Source organism: Lepidochelys olivacea, assembly GCF_965140295.1.
Source record: "Lepidochelys olivacea isolate rLepOli2 genome assembly, chromosome: 1".
NCBI lineage: Eukaryota > Metazoa > Chordata > Testudines > Cheloniidae > Lepidochelys > Lepidochelys olivacea.
The window spans coordinates 233,494,337-233,507,978 of record NC_140411.1 but is presented as its reverse complement, the minus strand read 5'-3'; the positions used below and the strand labels follow the sequence as shown (position 1 = coordinate 233,507,978).

General features: G+C 43.3%; 1 long non-coding RNA gene across 2 annotated transcripts; it reads right to left on the bottom strand.

Annotated features, from left to right (window-relative positions):
• Positions 1 to 1,425: 1,425 nt before the first annotated feature.
• On the bottom strand, positions 1,426 to 8,743 carry LOC311513155. Of its 2 annotated transcripts, none has more exons than XR_014709685.1 (3): positions 8,687 to 8,743; positions 4,926 to 5,044; positions 1,426 to 2,194 (listed from the first exon to the last, which is right to left on the bottom strand). It is a non-coding gene; the product is annotated as an uncharacterized lncRNA (long non-coding RNA). The 2 variants fall into 2 exon arrangements; XR_014709686.1 differs by lacking the exon at positions 8,687 to 8,743 and adding an exon at positions 6,259 to 6,397.
• Between the last annotated feature and the right edge of the window lie 4,899 nt (positions 8,744 to 13,642).

The following is a 13,642-nucleotide window of genomic DNA, read 5'->3' as shown; positions in this document are numbered from 1 at the left end:
CAATGATTTGGACATGTATATGTGCATATGTATTTGTTTTTTCTAAAGTTAATTAAGTATTTTAGGAAAAATTTCCAGAGCAGCCACCAGAAAGAGTTGGTGGCTGCATGCTGAGGCCACCAAAAATTTTATTGTGTGAACCTCTGGAAGGGGACTGTCTGTGACCCCATGGTAAGACTGATATAGCGATCCAGGAGTTCACATTTGTTACTGGCTTGGTGAAATCTAATTATAGAACACGCCATCAGCTTGGGGTGTCTGCCCTCTTTCTGACAGTCTGCCCTGAGGTAGGCACTCACAGTTGTGAGCCACTCCAGACAGCATGGTACTCAGCACCTCCCATTGTCTTCACTAGGAGTTGTGTTTACTCAGCATTTCTGACAGTCAGGTCCTCTCTATTTCAGAGCCTAAATATGTATCTATGGCGCTAACTTTGGGCCTGCAGGATTGAAAAGTTAGTATAGAAGTTATGTTGTATATCTTTTAATTTTGTTTGTTCCATGGCAAATTTTCTCCTTCTTAATTAACCTATTTCAAAATAAACATATTGAAAGTGACTGTCTACTGTCGAAGATGACAGTTATCCTTTAATAATGGCCAAATTATTTTTGGGGAGAGGAAATTAAATACTCAAAGGTTTCAAATATGATAAAATTCATAAAGCAAATAAACAAAGACCTCTGTTAGAACCTGATCCAAAGGCTTTTGAATTACTTCTATTGATTTCAGATCATCCTTTAGAGGCTACATTTCAGCAGTCCATCCCTATTCAGTAAAGCAGGTAAGCACATGATTAACTTAAAGCACATTCCTATGTTCCTTTGAATGTGAATTAAAGGCATGTTTAAGCACGTGCTTAAGTGTTTTACTAAATAGGGATGGATGTCAGCATGTGCTTAAAGGTTTTGCTGAACTGGGACCTTAATACCAATCTCATATTTTATTTTACTTTAAAATTAGTACCAGGAGGCATGCTTAGTGAGTGGAAATATCTCTTTCCTCACAAGACATTTGGGTTTGCAGAATACTCTCTCAAGGCATGCAGGCCGGGGCAAACCTTTTATTTCAGCCAGAGAAATAAAATGATGCACTCCCACAGGAAGAGATGAAGATAAGCTTGTGACGCTCACAGGGCTGTATACCTCCGTAACTGTTCCTGTCTGGGCTTGGCCAGATAAAAGAGGCACACAAAGCACTTGCAGCTCATTCAAAGTTTCCTGCCAGCAGTCAGATAGAAGAATGAAAGCCCCCTTTGTTCAAATAGAAGTGAAGAAGGGCCAGCATCCCCCTGAGAGGGGATAATTGAAAAAAAGGCAAACTCACACAGTATTAGGGCAGTAGCATTTCAGTCACTTTATTGTGATCACGATTTGTAGATAAGGAATGATGTAACATTTGAAGTCACAACGCTGAAAAATCCTCAGTGGTATATAAACATAATACAAATGTTTTGCTGACCGAAATAAATAAATAAATAGTAAGTTATGTCTTGCAGGTGGATGTGGCATAGTACAATAGGGAAGACAGGCACAACAGTATTGCACTGGAGTTGCAACTGTCTTTTTCTCACTAATATCAGACATCAACTGGAAAATCATGTTTTAAAAGACAAATTATGTATCTATACCTATATAGGCCTATGTTTTCCAAAGTAATGAGTGATTTTCTATGTCTCAATTTCTGTGTGCACAACTTGAGACACCTTATAGGGGCCTGAATTTCAGAAAGTACAGAGTACCTGTCCTCTGAAAAGTGGGTCCCTTTTGATATCTCAGGTTTGGTGATGCACAATTCACCAAAATCACTAACCACTTTTGAAAATGCTGGGCACCATTCTTAGAACAGATTTTGTGCATTTAACAATCCTGCTCCCCAAAGTCTCCACACCGGGGCACCATTTGGTTTAGTTTGAACTTTAATAGGGATGGTAACTTTTTGATGCTGCTCAAAGTGATTGGATCCCTTTTGCTGGCCAAACTGCCCTGTTGTCTTTTCCCAAACCGAAGTCCGAAAGGGTTAAAATTAAACTTGCTCCTGGTGAATCGCAGTCTGCAGGAGATCTGACTCTCAATCTTGCTCTCCTGGATGAAATAGCAGAGGCTGGACTGCTCTGCAGAATTGGGACTATTGGCGTCTTGGCTCATCTGATAGGAGTTCCTCTTGGCTTGTGTGTCACTGACTGGATATTCAGCATCTAGGGCAAAACACACACCACCATCACCACAGAGGAAATCCAAAATACCTTGAAGTAGTGTGCAAAATACATGCACACACCCTACAAGCACTTCCTTTAGCAATCTCATGAGGTGAGTTTATCCTGCTGGAAATTGCAGTAGACTCTGTCAGAATTCCTCAGCTGATTTCTTTTGATCTCTCTTGATTTCTACTGGTCTCTACTGGTTTCTACTGGAGGACTATTAACCCCAAGAATCACAGGCACTGACTTTCCATTGTGTTGGGGGGTCCTCGACCCCTGACTCTGCCCCAGGCCCCACCCCTACTCCACCCCTTCCCACCTCTGCTCCACCCCCTCCCCCGAGCGTGCCACATCCTCGCTACTTCCCCCTCCCCCCCAAAGCCTCCTGCATGCCACGAAACAGTTGATCATAACAGGCGGGAGGCGCAGGGAGGGAGGGGAGGCGCTGATCAGCGGGGCTGCTGGAAGCTGCTCAGCACCCACCATTTTTCCTCATGGGTGCTCCAGCCCCAGAGCACCCACAGAGCCGGCGCCTATGCCAATAATCCTGTAGAACTGTTTCTCTGTTCCAAAACCCAGTTGCCACTGGAACGAATGGGAACTAATTTAAAAAAATTCACCTGGAATTTCCAGAATCATTGATTAAAATATTGGGTGGAATCCTGGTTCTATTGAAGTCAGAGGCAACATTCCCATTGACTTCGGGGGGCGAGAATTTCACCCATTGTGACTAGTTATTAATTTGTGTAAAATTTTCCAGGAAGGGTTAAAACCTGGCAACAACAAAATAGGAATCAGACCCTGATGAAAAGTTAATAATATTCTGCTAGGAAGTACAACAGAGAACAATAATTATTGACCTTTTATAAAATAGTTCCAAGGGAATTTTATTATAACAAAACAAAGAATGGAAAACTGTTTTGCAAATATATGAATGTATAATCACAAAGAGTATGAAAGGTACAATTGTCTACTTTTTCTAGTTTATTATAAGAAAAGAGTAGCCAAAGGATTGTGTTTTATCTTTCTGCTTAAATATATTAGTAACATAGTGATATCAGCACAGTCATTCATAAACTGAGATTTAAAATTTACATACACACACCAAAAATATCACACACTACCCACAAAAAAACAGGGCTTAGTTTCTACTTTAGTGCTTCTGTATAGTCACGTGTACCTGTGCAAAGTATGTGTGTGTACAACACCAGCATTCGTATTTGTTGAGTATTTTATAGCAACTTTACCCTGGCATACACGATTCCACAAGATTCGTTGCAGTGGAGAATCAGGCCAATGGGATTAAAATTCTGCCACAAACACAGCTGAATCCAAAAGTTACAAGCAAAATACAATAGCAAATACCAGGAGAAAGTAGGTATAAAGAATCATGCAAATTAATCCTTTGTCCCTTCACTTCCCACGGTGTTATCAGGCAAGATCAAATAGATCAAAACTCTCTTTTACACAACCGTTTATTAAAAGGTATAGTGTACTTGGAAACTATCTACTAAATGTATGGGGCAATTCTCCATTCCCATGGATCTTCTGGCATAATTTGCTCCTGTTCAGAGTTGGTGTAAAATGCTAGCCTACTGTAATGATAATATTTTACACCCATTTTACACTTATTGGGCCTAATCCTTGGATTAGCTGTGATTGGCACAGAACCCAAGAGGGAGGCAAATGTGGCTGTATGCCACCTATACACATCTCCCCTGATCTTGGGACCAATGAAAACCAGGCCTGTCCCCGGTGCATCTTAGAACAAACCTCTGGACTTCCCTAACTTGCACCCAAATTCAATGAGACCAAAGGGACAATCTAGTAGCCAGGAGTTGCTGAAATGCCCTCTCCTTCATGTCCGCTGACATGGTCCCTACAGTGGTTCTTGCCGCTGGATGTTTCCCCTGTGCAAAGGGATTCCTCAATTGGTCACTTAGCTAGCCTAGCTTTTAATCTGCTTTGCACAGCTGGAGTAGCATGAAAAATAGATTTAAGAAGGCATTATAGGCTACTCTGCACAGGTAAATGAAGACATAAGGTGAAAGCTAGTGGAAATCAGACTCTATGGCTTGACTAGGACGTTAAGGAATAGGATCCATTGCAAAAAACACTGGCCATCAACGTTCCTATGAGTTGATGTGATTTCTTCTGATGCATGGATTCCCTTTAATTTTTACAGCTTGTATTAGGAAGACTGTTGTCAACCAATTTTTTTCACGCTCGTGCCCCGCTCCCCCCCAAATAATAATTATTTTGAGTAGAGTCTCTTTGTTATTTATTAATTTCTTTGGTTTCAGCCTAAAATGTAATGATGATTTGAATTTTTAAAATTAGTATTGTATATATAGTGCCTGTACTTGGTATAAATTAGAGCATCCCCTAATTTACATCCACCTGTCAGTGGACCCCCAGGGGCCTGTTCTAGCAGCCAGAAATGGCCAGAACATACAACCTCCTATCCAAATTCCCTTCTTCCTGGATACATCTGGGGATGCCTCTAGACCATTAGGGGATTCCCTCTTGCTGGAGGAATCCTCCACTAGCCAGTTTAAGCCAGTAATGTGCCAGCCTTACTCTCCGTGTCAGTAGCTACAGTGGGGTCAAGATTCTAGCCCATAGTATCTCCATAAATATGAGGATGGTCTTTGCAATATGTGATATTTTACCTACAGAAGCAGCAGAGATGATAGCTAGTTGGATAGATGAAACAGAAAAAACATACCTGAAAAATCAACCAGCTGAGTGGATGCTAAGTCCCCATAAACAGGTTTACCAAAAGTCCCATTTTGGTAAATGATCACCATGATGAATGAAAAGAGCAAAAGCCTAGTCATGTCACAGCTAGGGAGAGAGAGAGAAAAATGGATATTTAGTACAAAACTCTGTGTTTCCCATTTCCTTAGAACCATCCCTTCTCTTGCCAACCACTAGGAGCTTGATCCAAAGCTCACTGATATCAATGGGAGCCCTTCCATTAACTTCAATGGACTTTAAGATCAGGTCCTATATTGGGAATCCATTCAAAACAGCCAGTGTCTAGCTCTCCCTGAATAGAAGGGCTCTGTGTTTATTTCTTTAAGTCTTATTAGGAAAAACTCATTTATCATAATTCAAGTGTCTTGCAATCATGTCTCAAAAACACATAACACTTTGGCAGAAAGTCAGTGGGACTTAGGTTCCTAATAAGTGGGACATAAGTCACCTTAGAAAATAGGTTTTAGGCTCCTAAATCTCATATGCATGTTTGAAAGTTTTATTTTAATGTCAACCATTTTGGGATTCAACAACAACAACGACAAAAATATTGGCTCAACAGTTTGAATACAGATTCTAAGGTAGAGAAAAATTATGATTTTATCTCCTTCTCTCCGTCTCTACTACAAGCAACTTTGCAACAGCTTCCCCCTAAAAGGATTAAAGATACCACAACTGACATCTCATTTCATTTGCATGGCTGAAAAACAAAATGCATGAAACAAACAACTCCACAGCAGGGACGTTACTTTTAAATCTGGAAAGTTGCTTTTCATTTTAAAAAAATTAATCTTGCCTTTGTTTATTTTCTCTCCACAGTTATTTCATGTTTCTACAGCAGAATAGTAGATGTGCACCTAAAAATATGCAGGGATAATAATAAAGCAGCAAAAACTCTTTGGGGGGTGAGGAACCCACATGCTGATTAAAGGAACACTTCTAAAAGTTAAAAGGCTGCACAGAGGGAAACAGAAGTTAGGAGAGAGGAAGAGGAGAGGGAAAAAAAGAAAAGGGAATAAAAATAAATAAATGGATGTCTACAGTCTGCAACAGTCTACGCAATTATAGCATTATAATCCTACCTTTTAATAGTTAGAAACCATAATCACCACCACCACCATTTCAGCAGTAACTCACATCTGCAATTTAAGTAACAAGTCCTTTTACATGAATTGGGCAAATGTACTATATACATCCAAATAAAATTCAAGAATTACTCTTGTCTCAGAGGTTCCTTCAGTTGCTTCTTAAGAATGGATCTAGTTTTGGCACTCCACACACCACAAGTGCTAACAGCTCACCTTAGTTAAAGATCCTGCCTTTGCTGCTTGTTTTCTCTCTTCCTCTCTGTGTTTCTCTGTCTGAAGCAGATGCTACTCCCCTATATGAAGAGCCCCTAATTAACTAATTCTGTTGTGATTCTGGTTTTGTGTGCTGCATGAAGTTGTCATGAATCATGGTTTAATAACAGGAATAAAGCATCCTTTTGCTGCAACAAAACAATACAACATCTGGAGAACTTATGTTAATGTCAGTAGTGCCGCCTACTGCTCTAATTTTCACAGTGCAATGCTCTCTCTCTCTCTGTGTCTGTGTGTATATCTATAATTGCTACAAAACATCAGAAGTCCCTGCTGCAAGGTTTGACTCAGAATATGTATGAGCATTTTAAACACCCCTGTTTATTTTGTTTTCCCATGGGCTTACATGAGATGGTGAAATTGTTTACCTTTACAGCAAACCAACAAAACCCATGCATTATTGCTAGTTACACACCCCACATTTCTATAAAGTTTTTCTTCCCTAACACACATTTACTCACCTTCAATGGTGAGGTGGATTTCTTTGGGATCAATTTTACCAACAAAAATAGGATCCAAAGTAGTACTATAGTTTCCCCATCTGTGAAATGAGAATAATGACCGTTGGACTGTTGAAAGCCTGAACTCATTAATGTCCATAAGAAACGTTGAGCTATTCAGGTGGAGGACAGAAGGTCTTCAAGGAAGGCCTAGTACAAGACACAGGCAGGCAAAATTCCCCCTGACTTAAATGAGAGTTTTGCCTGAGCAGACAGTGCAAAATATTGTCCATGTTTTGAAAACTCTGAAGACAAACCAAAGGAGTAACCTACAGATATGTTCACACAGCACAGCACCCGTGGCTGGCCCATGCCAGCCGACTCAGGTTCACAGGGCTCGGGTTGTGGGGCTGTTTCACTGCTGTGTGACGTCTGGGCTTGGGCTGGAACCAGGTCTCTAAGGCCCTGCAAGGTGGCAGCGTTCCAGAGCTCAGGCTCCAGCTTAAGCCCGGAGCTCGACACAGCAATGAAACAGCCCCACAGGCCGAGCTCCATGAGCCTGAGTTGGCTGGCATGGGCCAGCCGCAGGTTTGTCTTTGCTGTGTAGACATTGCATTTAGAGCACACAGACAGCGTCAGTGCACATGGAATATGATTCCTCTTCAAAGATCTTGTAAACATGAACTAATTCTTATTCACCATCCAGGTAAGTAGTGTTATTCCCATGTTGCAGGTGGGAAATTGAGGCAACAAGGTTCAGTGACCACAAAAGAAGCCAGTCTCACAGGCTGAACTATAACTCTGCATATGTCTACACTGCAATGTGAGCCCGTGCTTGAGACCGGGCTGAAAGTTAACCCCCCTGCGTCTACAATGCAATTGTGCTGACCCAGGGCTCGGATCCAGGGTCCCAGGATCCTGCAGGGCTGAAGGGTCCAAGCTCGAGTCAAGCTGGGACCCAGGGTCCAAGCCTTATTGCTTTGCAGAGTAGCTGCAGTCCTGGTTGATTCAGGTCCCAGGAGTCATCTGGAAATATCCCACAATTCCATGGGATTGTCCAATCCCTTATGCTTCCTTATGCCTCTCTATGCCAACTATCTGCAATCCACTCTATTGCTCTCTTGAAAACAGAAGCCCCTTCCCTCCACCTTGGCAAACAGCAGCAGTTCAGGCCAGCATTAACCCATTCTGTTCTGCTCACCAATCTGCAAGCAGGGGTGCCGAACGGGGGGGTCAGGGAGGCGGAGAGAAGCGAGCAGGGGTGGGGTCTTGGGCGAAGGGGCAGCACGGGGGCAGGGCCATGGTTTGGGCACCAGTGGTCCCCTGCACTTTTAGGGAGCTTCTGCTGCTCCTGTCTGCAAGCATGCTATCAGAGAAGCCTCCTGGGTTTGCAATGGAGAGCGAACCAATCAAGCCTTTTGCTAAGGAGCTGCTTCCCAGTAATGCACAAGGCTGGCAGTAAAGTTTCCCCACGGTGCACCCCGTTCCTAGGGCTAGAGCAGCCACATTTCAGGGAGAGGGATACTAGGGACTCTTGAGATATGGTTAATTTGACTTGGGTCTGTGCACTACACTGTGAAAGCCAGAGCCTAGGTTCGAACACGGGTCAGAAAATGCTTAAACGAGGTTTAAAACACAATCTAGACACTCAAGCCCATGGCTTCCTATCTTATATGCAATGGTTGGGGTTTGGGTTTTGTTGTTGTTTATTTTTGTCTTTTTTCCCCCCTGTCATTTGTATAAATGTCTGTTATGCAATGATAAAGAGACAGATGCCTGTGCGCTTCAAAGAAGAGTGTTTAAAAAGCAACCCACTACACAAACCCACAGAGGAGAGAGTTAAAACCAATCTACAGGCTGGCATTATAAAGCTTTAAAGGCAACATATACAATTTCCCCGAAGTAATTTAATGCAAAGCAATTTTTACCTGCTTTGTGAAAGACTCTGCGGATTGTGGGCTTACAAAGTGGTCTTGACTCCTGGGTGATTTGACAGAGATGTACATGTATCTTTTTGGCTGATAACAGTATCTCTTGCCTGCCAGGAGCTAATGTTTACATTCAGCATTCAGAAAGATAGTGGTGGAAAGTCAGTTGGCTGTATCCAGTTTACAGAACCAGCCTCTTATTTGGGTATTGTTTTCTTTTTTAAACTTACCACACCATTGAAACTGTGGAGGGTCTCATTTTCTTTTTCTCTAGATATCTGAGAACAGAAAGCAAGAATCTGGGAAAACGCTGTGTAAACAAATCCTCAAAAAAAGGAAGAGACACAGATGAAATAAAATATACATGAGCTAATAATAACAAATTTTGCTCTTATATAGCACTTCTCATCTGAGGATCAAAGCTTTTTAAAAGATGGGTGAATGTTATTTCCAGTTTACAAAAGAAGAAGCTGAGGTACAGAGTGGCTACATGATTTGCCCAAGCTCATGTAAGGAGAGTGCTCTAATGTTTGTGATTTGATCCAATGATAAAGCCCCAGCCCCTGGAGTCAGGGGGTTACATCATAACTTAGCTTTAAAAAACAAAGAAGGTTCTAGCCTTTATGGTTGAGGAGGAAAGCTGGAAGATGTGAACCCTATAGGATTGAAAATGAAAAGGCAATTTAAAAGAGTCCCCAAATTATTATTATTATTGTTTATTATTAAAGTCTTGTGATTTTTAAGCCAATCTCCTGATTTTTGAATGTTTGGGGTTAGCAAGGCTTCAGTAAATAAGTAGCACATATTTGGTATTACTGTTGACTGTCTGATTGTTGTATGCAGTGTAGTTGTAGCTGTGTTGGTCCCAGGATATTACTGAGATAAGGTGGGTGAGGTGATATCTTTTATTGGACCAACTTCTGGGGTGAGAGAGACAAGATTTCGAGTCTGTACCCAGAGCTCTTCTGAAGCTTGTCTCTCTGACCAACAAAAGTTGGTCCAACAAAAGATATTACCTCACCCAGCTTGTCTGTCTGTCGTCATTTTAGGAAATTATTGGTCTAGGGTTCGAGACTTGAACTCCTTTAGGCAAAGGACCCTAAGGGAGGTAGGTGCCAAATTCCCAGTGACTTTCCATGTTATTAGGGTTCCAGATTGCCTTAATAGTTATTCACTTTAATAACGAGAGAGAAAAAATGTAAGCTCTTTGGGTCAAAGATCATCTTTGTGTGTGTGTATGTGTGTGTGTGTGTGTGTATTGAGCCTGGCACTAGGGACCATGAGCCTAGATTAGAGCTAACACAATACAAATAGGTTTCAGAGTAGCAGCCATGTTAGTCTGTATTCACAAAAAGAAAAGGAGTACTTGTGGCACCTTAATAAATTTGTTAGTCTCTAAGGTGCCACAAGTACTCCTTTTCTTTTTACAATACAAATAATACATCACAAGATTTATTCTTATGAGACCAATGCCAGTTCTTTGGCTGGGATCATGCCACTAAGTCTGTTAGGATCTGTGGATGATACATCAGATGTGCTGGCTTGATCTGAGAGTGCTGTCTTAGTCAAAAAGGAAAGGTACCTTCTGAGAAGGCCCTCCAGATTCCTCACTATAAAGCTATTTCTTGATTTACTGGCTTGCTTACTTAGTAATTTAAATAGGTGTGTGGCGGCCTCTACTGGTACATATAGAGCATAAAAACAAAGGGCCTACTTCTGTACTGCTTTGCACTTTTCATAGTCATTTATACTGTGCACAGCTGATGTAAGGTGTTGCCATTCTGATTCAGTAGTGATCTACACCCTCTACAGAGGGGCGAATGACAATACAAGGTGCAAGGCACTGGAGAAGGAGGCCCAAAATTTCTTTGTTAAGAAAAGACAAGCACCCGACCATCACCTATGTCTGTGTTGTGTGAGCTATGCAGAGTTTCTTGCTAGTTCTCTGGTGAAGACTATTCCTTGAAATATTTGCTGACTGTATGTTATACAGTATATATATACACTGGCTGGGATATTATGGGCAAAATATGCAATAATCATCCCTTGTACAGTGTTAAATGATTGGCTGTGTTACATATTCTGATCAGTGTTGCTAATTTATAATTTTATGGCAAGTCTCAGGATTGCTGGTGGTTTTTAAAATCCCCAGCTCCTGGAGGCATGTGATTACATGAGAATCGCAGCTCTTTCTGCTCTCAGAGCTTTGGAGAAAAGTGACCTGAGTATACCCCAAAGGTTCAGAAGGCAAATAAAAAGATCTCAACGTTTTTAATTCTTTTTTAAAATCTCATTATTTTTAAGCCAATGCCAAGACTTTCTGGGAGCTGACTCATGAAATTTGATCTCTTGGGGTTGGCAATACTGTGATATAGTGAGAAACCAGCGCTAGATTTAAAGTTTACCCTCCAGCATAGCTGTGCCCCATAAATCTGTCAGCTGTGTGCTGCTTCCACAACAGATGACAGCATGGCGGGATTTCTTGGGTGGGCCATGGTCATGTCAGAGACGGGCAAGAGAAGGGGAGAAGTGGGCATGAACGCTGTGCTGGTGACTCTATACCTCCTGCAATGGTCCTCAGGAACCATTGCACCAAAGGCACACATTAGGGCTTTCCTGGCCTGGAATGGGGATTGAACTGGCCTCTGGCAGCACTTGAATAGGGGAGTATAAACTGCTTCCTCTCCATCCCTGCACTGGTTTGTGCTTGCGTGTGGATCTGCTCCCAGAGCACACACTTTTGACACTGTACCTTGAGGTCCTACCTTTATTCCCATAGAACTATTCCCTGAATTTTAAAAATGCATATGTCCATGCAGTTGTGCATGGGCCTTAAGGTATTTGCTATCCTATAAATGAGAGGTGGAACATATATGTATTCTGCTGCTCTCACTTTTACCAGTGCTACAGTTGGGTAATCCTCTTGTCTTCAAAGGAGTTGCTTTGGATTTGCACCAGTTTAAGTGAGATCAGCCAGGCCCACACGGCTATCATGCTGCCCAGCCCCTTGTCAGTGCAGGATTATTTCCTACACTACTAATTCTAGAGATGAGCCTGAGCTAACCCTCAGATCTGAACAGCCCTGACTTTAGGCTTGGGACAGGTCACAATCTAAAATCAGATTAAGGTTCAAATTTTTGCCTCTTCCCCCATCTCTATAATAAACCGGTTCATGGGCCTGATTCACTACTGCATCACTCCATTTTGCACTTATGTGACTCTGTTGCTGGTACAGACTGGAGAAACGCAGTGGTGAATGACAGATCTGGACTTCCCCAAACTTTGGGGAATTTGATATTGAGATCTGGGATCCATACCTTGCAGTCTAGTATTTTCCAGTACCTTGTCCATTCTAGTTTTAAAAGCCTCCGGCAAAGAGCTTCTCTCTTCTTCCTTTTGAGAGATTAACACACTTTAGTAGATATCAATTTTCAGCCTAAATTTCCTTTTGCTCAGTTTCATCCCATTACTACAAGTTATATACTCATGAACTACAAAGACATTTTCTCGATGGCCTTGTACTGAAGAGCAGACAGAAGAGCTCCTTATTAATTGTGCCCACTCTTTGAGCCCCATGAGGGTAATTTTGGTTTTATTTTATTTTGTAAAGTAAGATTCTAGCCCTTTTCCTTACAGAGATAGCCTTGAAAATGGGATTTGATATAAACCAATGGCTCGGGCAGAAAGGAACAAGGAGCTTTGTTTCTACAGCAGATGAGGCCTTTGCTGAGTTTCAGCCCTCACTGAGACTGGATGGTTGGTATTCACTCAGGTTGGTGGCATTGATGGGTATATCCACTCTCGCTGCAGCAGCTACTACAAATGGGACTCCCCTCCTGTTGTCCCCCAACAGAGCCTCTAGGAGCACATGGGGGATGTGCTATATAGTACCATATCCCCACACCTCACCGGGGAGGAGGGACCAAGTTGCTGCTGCACTGAGCGCAAGTATGGCAGCTGCTGCAGTCCGTCCCTCTTCCTAACACTGCCTGCCTGCCTGCCCAGGCCACAGTATGAAGAGCTGCTGTTAGGTTGGAGACCAGAGGCCATTTCTTCATCGCCACCACCACAGAGGGGAAAGCTGCTCTCCTCCAAACCTCCTTACCAGGTTGGGAGACCTACTCCCATTCACACCCACCCGCTGAGTCTAGGGAGAGCCACTCCCTCTCCCTGAGTCCTCAACCAACCTCTGTGCACGCACCAGCCAGTTGGGTAATTGCTGCTCCAGTCAGTCCCACACACCAACCAGAGGAGACCCGCCCACTTCCAAAACCAAGGGAAATCCATTCCCCAACTGACTACCCAGTGCACCTCCAGGGGGACTCCCTTCCACCTGACCAATGAGCCCTCAGTCAGAGGCCACAGGATGACCAGTGGTGCAAGTAGAATTCATTTTTATTGGTACGTTGCATTCATGGGAAGGACACAACAGGGGCGGGAGGGGCGGACGTGACCTCCCCTCCCCATCCTGCCCGGGACCGCCGCATTCTCCCTGACCCCTCCCCATGATCCATCCCATGTTACCTGCGGGTGGGGGGGTTGGGGGACCTCTGTCCTCCTGCTGCTGCACTGAAGACTTCTGAACCGCAGCGGTGAAAGGAGCAGAACGTGGGGCCGCTGGGTGACTCCACGCTGGCAGCTCCTCCAAAGAGGCTGTACCACCCCCAGCCCTGTCCCCAGCCCTTCCACGCAGCTGCTTCTCCTGAGACCTGTCTGGGGTCTGTACAGCAGCCCCACGGGAGGACAGGGCTGGGGGTAGGGCTGGGGGCGGTACAGCTGCGCCGGAGGAGATGCCGGTGTGGGGCCTCTGGGCAGAACCACGTTCTGCTCCTCCTGTGTCTTTCTGGTACAGCGTACAGGCTATATTTAGCTTACTGGTACAGCGTGCCATACGGTACCACCCTACTTGCACCACTGAGAAAGACCCGCCTGCCACACTTCTGCCAATAGAGGATG